The sequence below is a fragment of the Lissotriton helveticus genome, chromosome 2_1 (assembly GCF_964261635.1).
Source record: "Lissotriton helveticus chromosome 2_1, aLisHel1.1, whole genome shotgun sequence".
Taxonomy (NCBI): Eukaryota; Metazoa; Chordata; class Amphibia; order Caudata; family Salamandridae; genus Lissotriton; species Lissotriton helveticus.
This window is the reverse complement of record NC_136059.1, coordinates 1,183,398,767-1,183,405,933: the sequence shown is the minus strand read 5'-3', so window position 1 is coordinate 1,183,405,933 and position 7,167 is coordinate 1,183,398,767. Positions and strand designations below refer to the sequence as shown.

The 7,167-nt window shown below is 45.1% G+C and overlaps 1 long non-coding RNA gene across 1 annotated transcript in view; it reads left to right on the top strand.

The window, feature by feature from the left end:
• The first annotated feature begins 392 nt into the window (after nucleotides 1–392).
• LOC144819662 (uncharacterized) overlaps nucleotides 393–7,167 on the top strand; it is a 230,215-nt gene continuing 223,440 nt past the window's right edge. The window contains exon 1 of the long non-coding RNA XR_013607499.1: nucleotides 393–442. This is a non-coding gene — a long non-coding RNA (uncharacterized LOC144819662). The remainder of the gene's footprint in view (nucleotides 443–7,167) is intronic.

The following is a 7,167-nucleotide window of genomic DNA, read 5'->3' as shown; positions in this document are numbered from 1 at the left end:
TTTCAGTTTACTTAAAAACATGCCTTCCGTTTCTACCCGTTCTGTATTATGCAGTAGTGAACGTGACGTAGAAAACAATTTCGAGGGCCCTTTCAGAATTGGTTGAAGGGATGTTAAAAAAAAAGTCGCTTCGACTCTCCGACTCACTAATTTACACCGGCCGTGGGTATGAAAGCCGCGGTGACGAACTTACGTCCCTGAGTGAACTATGCGCCGTATGTTGTGACCGGCATCTGACTTAAAAACAAATATCCCAATCCCAGATGTGTGTGCGCTCCCATCCTCTGACTCATGTAAAGTTGTAAATCCTAATTGGTTAAACGTAAAAAAAAAACAGTAAACTCGCACCATGCCTGGCAAGCAAGAGGCTGTGAGACCACAAACCGGGAGCTGCAGAGAGCCGACGGCCGTCGAGAATCCGCCAGGCTTGGCACACCGACCCGTAAGTTTCTGAAGATTTACTATCCTCTCTTCATGGACTGTTAGTTTATTCATAGGTGCGTGTGTGTACATTAGGGTGGCCTGTCGGAAACCCACTGTTTGCTTTTGTCCACTTGAGCTGTACATTTAGAATCCCGAATTGAGGCTGTCAAAGTGTTAATTATCATCAATGGTGCGCTGTAATTGCTATTTTTTTTTTGCACCATTGTTCTTCTAAGTACAGCTGCGTCATTTTATGTTTCCTGAAAGGAAACGATGTCAGTGTAATGGATTTGAAGGCACAGACCAAGTTGTGAGTTACCTCTAACATTATCTTGACCAACTCATCCAGGTGCAATGTAAAAACAATGCCTGGTGATTGATAGGACTTTGTGGACCTATATATAAATGTGAATTTGAAAGTTTCAGTTTACATAACAATCGTGTTTAGTTTAAAGAAATTCAAACATGGATCCGACGTTTGTAACCTCTTCCAATTCCTTTAAAACTGAAATTCATAGGACAGTGGCTAAGAACAAAACACTCCCAAAAATATTAAAGCTACTTGCTATTTATGCTGATTAATGCCACCTCAGAGCGGCTAGTGATTCAGTACATTTACGGGTAATTTAACTGTAATGGACACGACAGTATATGTATGTTGCATGCCTGTGTCCTTATTCTTTTCTTTTTAGCGGGTGGGATAGGCTTAGCCCTTACATCACCATCGGATAGTACAACTGCTAAGGGCCTCAGAATCTATAGATCGGTGTGTATGGTGAAAGAGTGAGACCCTGAATGATCTTCTGCGGGATAATCACTAAAGAGAGAAGAAATGCTTGTTTGGTAAAGAGTGACCATAAATGTGGTTTTCAGGAGTCTGTGCAATTTGAATACATCTTCTAATCTGGCACTGTAAGAAGCTATTACAAGGGTTGTTGTAGCCTTGGACTTCCAAGCCCTGACTAACATATCTTCTGTGTTGGTGTGGGTATATAATCATTAGAGTCTGAGCAGGGGCGGCTGGTGACATTTTACAGTGGTGAGCCGCAAATTGATTTGCGAGTGCGGGCCCCAGGCCACTCAGGCCGGCGGCGACCCCCGCCGACCCACATACACAACACTCAAAGAAATGTATTCACACACGCATACACACAAACACATCCATTCACAACACTCTCCACCAAACATTCATGCATACACGCACGCTCGCACCAAACACTTTAAAATAAAAGAAAAACACACACTCTTACCTTGCTGCCGGTCCCGGTCCGCGCCACCTCTGGGCTCTTCTCCCCACACGTCACAGGCTCACAGCGCCCCTGGCCAATCCTGGCGCCAGGGGCACAGGTACCTTCTCGCCCGCAGTACGCCCATTAGGGCTCCTAATGGGCATGCGCAACGCCGCAAAAACACAAGTGCGCATTCGTGGGCACGGGTAAAAATTCACCCTCCGTCCCCACTCATGCGCACTTGTGTTGCTGCCTGTACAATCATGTCAATCAATCAACATGACGCCCGCCCGGCGGTCTGACGCCATGTTGATTCATTGACATGATTGTCACAGTCTTAACTCAAAAACGCCGAGGGAGCTGCGGGCGGCTTCGGGCAGGGGGGGCTACGCCCCCACGCCCCAAAGGACGAACCGCGCCTGAGTCTGAGTGGCCGATCTCCGGTATCTGGAAATAAATCCCTTCTGGAAATCTGCATAGGTATGTAGCAATGTTGCCATGGAGAGCCTACTTGAACAGTGACAGGATTGTCAACACTGCAGGCACAGTTACAACCTTTTCACTTACTTACAGTTCCATTGTACCCATTTCCTAAGTATGAGATCAGGATTCCTTCTGGTTTCATGCTCTGCTCAATATTTAAGAACGAGGGCCACATTTTCTTGTGCCCCGAAGGTCCAGTCTAACGACAGGAGTAGTTCAAGTGCGTAACTCTCTTCATGAATTAGACCCGCAAGAGGTTATGGTTAGGTTTTTGTGCTTTAATCAGAGAGTGTAGTATAAGTGTGGCCCCACTTTGTTAACTTTGTTCATGAACAATGGTCCATAATGGAGTAATTCAAGCAAAATATAATCTAAGCCAAATGGTAATTAGTGTACAAATAAAATCCAAAAATGCAAATAGCAAACATGTAATTAACAACGGAGTGGGTGCTAGTGACAAGCCTGCTTGTGCCTTTTGAAATGTGATACACACATGTGATAAAGGTGATCAAAATGAGTATCAATGCTGTAAAGAGCACGGTCTGTGAATTATAATATACAATGGAATGGGCCTGCGCGCTCTCGGTAATCTTTAACGCTATCATCCACTCCCTTGTTTATTACATTTGTCTTTTTTGCATTTAGTTGTCCATTTAATTATCATTTGGCTTTGATAATAACTATGGACTGGGATGCAGGCCCAAGTAATTACCAGTGGCTGAGATTATTTCAAGCATTCTATCCATCACTTTTTGTACTCTTTAACCGCATGCGCGCTAGCGGTTTTCCCGCTGCGCGCTGCGATTTAAAAAAAAACGCGTTACGTGACGAGCTCAGCTCGTCATCCGCGTAGCGCAGGTTACGCTCATGACGAGCTGAGCTCGTCATGAGCGTAGAAGGGGATAAAGTGTCACCCTAAGTGGTACTGATGTTCCCAGATATGGGTCCGGTGCATACAGTGCCATTGAAACCGAGCTATACCTGGCTGGTGGGCTCGAATAAAAGCAACAATGGTCCTGGGTTGTGTGTCTTCTGGGTCGGGGAGGACCTGGCCTGGCAGTTTGGGTTGGACTGTTACCACTGGAGCAGGGTCAAGACTGATTTGCATAAAGCTGGGTCCAAACTAAGGTGACATGGTCTGCAAAATAACGATGAATTGGAATGCGGCCCAAGTATTTTATGAGTGGGTGAGATTAATTCCAGCATTCTTTCCATTACTTTTTGTAAATTATATTTTTAGATCAACCCTTGCCAGCAGGTAGGCTGACTGATGTTATATTATCCAGTCACGTGTTGAGCATGTGCTAGTTTAAAGGGGGCGTCTGACCTTCAAGTCACAAGGTATGAGTACACATTTGACTGTGCTCAGTACTTGGAAGCCAAAGGTAGTTAAAGTTCAGATCGCCAAAGCAAGCTCTCCACTGGAGGACTGGAGGGCCAGAAGTTTTACTGAGGTTTCAACATACAGCACTTACTGAGCAGAGAAAGCATCACTTATGTTTTTGCAGCAGTTCATGTGCTTTAACATATAATTTAAGTGCCCCCTAGATACTGAGGACACAGTGTCGTTGATGGAAAGTGTACCCTGACCGATTATTTGTACCACAATTACTGCCATGTAATCTTTAAGTAGTCAGCGCAACCATCATGCATCCACTTCCCTTAGGAAATTTTAAGGTCTTGGCGAATTTTTAATTATGTTGGAGTAAATGAAGTAATTTCAATATTTATGCATTACTCTTGTGATGCAAAATTACGAGATTACGGCAGCATGAGTAACTAAGAGTAATTTAGGACAAAAATCCTACCATAGGAGCACAGGAAGAAGGAACTAGGGGCCAGATGTATGACCATTCCGTTATGCAAGTCTCAAATAGCGATTTTGTTCGACTCAAATTTGTGACTCATAATTTGCAACTTGCAAAATGTAATGTACTAATATATCTCAGACACATTTAGCGATTCCCAATGGGGTAAAAAATGACCTGCCTCATGAATATTCATTAGGCTGGTCACAATTCGCCCTTGACACGCCCCTTCCTAATAAAACCTCACAAACCCAGTTTTGAGAGACGGTAATAGATTATCGACTTGCAAAATAGGGTTTGTACATACTTTAACCCTTATTAGCAGTCGAAAATTGACTGATTTTCCATTTGCGACAGCTAAAAATGGTCGTACATCTGGCCCTAAGAGAGAGCGAGCAGCTGCTCCCTACTGCTGTTCATGTCCTGTAGCATTTAGTGCTATTTTCTCACTGCAAATTACATCCTCAGGCCTATTTTAGAAACATGGGTGTATTCTGCACTGTGAAAATATTGCTAAATCCGGATTAAACTTTTGTGAGTAAGTCATCTTTTTTGCCCTGATCACTCCCATTCTTTCGACTGATACTGTGGTAACTGACTCTGACTGTTCCCTGGGTTCTGCTAACCAGGCCCAGGGTCAGTGCTCTGATTAAAAAGGTATATGGAAATTGAGATATAATTACAATTGGCAATGATAGGCCCCTATAAGTCCCAAGTATATAATAAGGCAAGGCAGATTCAAACTACTTATAAGTCCCTAGTATATATTAGTGCAGGGTGGTTTAGAGGCCCAGTAGATTTCTTGCACTGGAGTGTGTACTGTTGTGTTGCTGGTTTCATTTTTAAAGGCAGCCCTGCTTTGCAGTCTGTTTTTAAAAGTAAATTATATGTGCATCGGACTTTGGAATTAAAGGTACTTCCAAAGTGGCAATCTACCTTATTTTTACATGTAAGTCAACCAGCAGACGTTATCGGATGGGGAAGCTCTGCAGCTGCAGAGAACAGGCCAGGTCATGGTTTGCGTAAATCAAACTGGGGTTCAAAGACAGCAGGACAGTAAGGAATGCCAGCCTAGCATACGCCTTTTTCTTGTATGACCAGCCAGATGGCAGGCCCAGGAATGGAATTTGCAGAAAGTCCGGAAGGGAACTGTTAATGGAAATGAGTACTGTACTGGAAGACAAGTTTTTGGAGCAGCCCATACATACACGGGCCTCTTCACAAACTGTGTTTTGTAGTACATTTAGGGCCAGATGTAGGGGGCCAAATACCGGTTGGTAAAGCCGAAATTCGGTAACATTCAGCTTTACTGACCGGTATTTAGCCCTGTGCGATGTACGTTTTACCGAATGCCTTCTGTAATAACGAATCGGTAAATCCAAGGGAAACAGTTACCGATTCCTTATTTACCAATCGGTGAACACCGAAACAAACAATACCGAATCGGTAAATAATGAATCGGTAATAAATCCGAAATGCGATGTAGCAAAATTCGGTAACAGCGAATTTGATCAAATTCGGTATTAACGATTCGGTATTTACCACTGATCCAGAGCAGGTGGTAATCAGGTGCAGTGCATACAAAGAGCCCCAAAATGCAACAGTGTGAACACAATGGTGGGCCTCTACCTCATAGCAAGATGGCTACGTTTGAGAGCAGCAGGAGTGAGGTTCTGAAAACGGGAAGAGCGTGTGTACAGACTGCGTGTCACACTGTTCCAATTGACTGAGCCTGAAATCCATGACAGGTACAGGCTACACCCACACACTATCCTTGACCTGATACGGGACCTGAAACCATATCTTGAGCATCAGACACCAAGGGCACACGCAATATCCACCCATGTACAGGTGCTCTGTTGCCTACACCTCCTGGCATCAGGAGGTTACCAGGGTGTGATAGCCGCAGTGGGGGGTGTGTCACAGAGCTGCCTATCCCATTTTTTCAACACCTTCCTGGACGCCATGATGGACAGATTGAATCATTACATAACCTTCCCCAGCACCCAGGCGGAGCTGCAGAAGACCAAGCTGGATTTCTACCAAAAGGCACAGTTCCCACACGTAATTGGCTGTATCGATGGAACCCACATACCAATCTGCCCACCAGCAGCAACAGAATACATTTACCACAACCGCAAATCCACTCACTCCATAAACGAGCAGGCGATATGTGATGAAAACTTCATCATCACTGACATTGTTGCCAAATTCCCCGGGAGTACCCACGACTCCTACATATTCAGGAACAGTGGCATCTACACACGTCTGTCTGCTGGTGAATTCGGAGAAGGCTACCTACTAGGTAAATCAATGTCACACACCCTGATGTATACCTTGGATTAACCTATTGGTGACACAAATTAATTGCACTTTCTTTCACATTTAGGTGACAGCACATATGCCCTCCGGTCTTTCCTACTCACCCCATATCTCAACCCATCCACCCCAAGGGAGAGGAGATACAATGTGGCACATAAGGGCACACACAACGTGGTGGAGCGCACCTTTGGACTACTAAAAAGCAGGTTCCGTTGCCTCCACAAAATTGGAGGTGCATGTCAGTACAGCCCCATCAAATGTTGCAAAATAAGAGCAACATATGCAATGCTACATAACCTTGCCATAAAAAAAGGAACAGCAATGGAACTAACTGACTCTGAGGACGAGGGCAAGGACAATCCCCAGGCAGAGCCCTGCGCAGCTGGTGTGGCAGCAGAACAGGATGGGAGACACAGACTGGCTGAGATAACATGCAACTATTTCTGAGTGAGTAAGGAGACAGAGCCAGTTACTGTATTTGTGTGATGGTGTTTAATTAGCACACCACCAGGATCAAAATCAGTGTCCATACAGACATGGGTTACATCACCCATCAAATTAGTCCCAAATCCTAGTTGGATCTATTTCCTGCGCCCACGTGCTGCATTTCCACGTTCCCTGGCCCCACTGTCTGTACTGCCTGTATGTTCTTGGGCAGAGCTGTGGTGTTCGCTGCGCCTCCTGCCCTTGGTGGGGGAGGGCGTAATGCTACCACGGCTAGTAGCCTCCTCACTGTGCCCCCCACTTATATAGTGGCCACCTTCTCATTCTGCAGCAGTTCCAGTGCAGAGGTCATTAACACCACCCCCTTAGCCACATCCCTACTACAATGTGCCATCTCCTCCTGCATGGCTATTGACCGTCTGCACATTAGGGAGGTAGCAGTGGAAAGCCGGTTCACC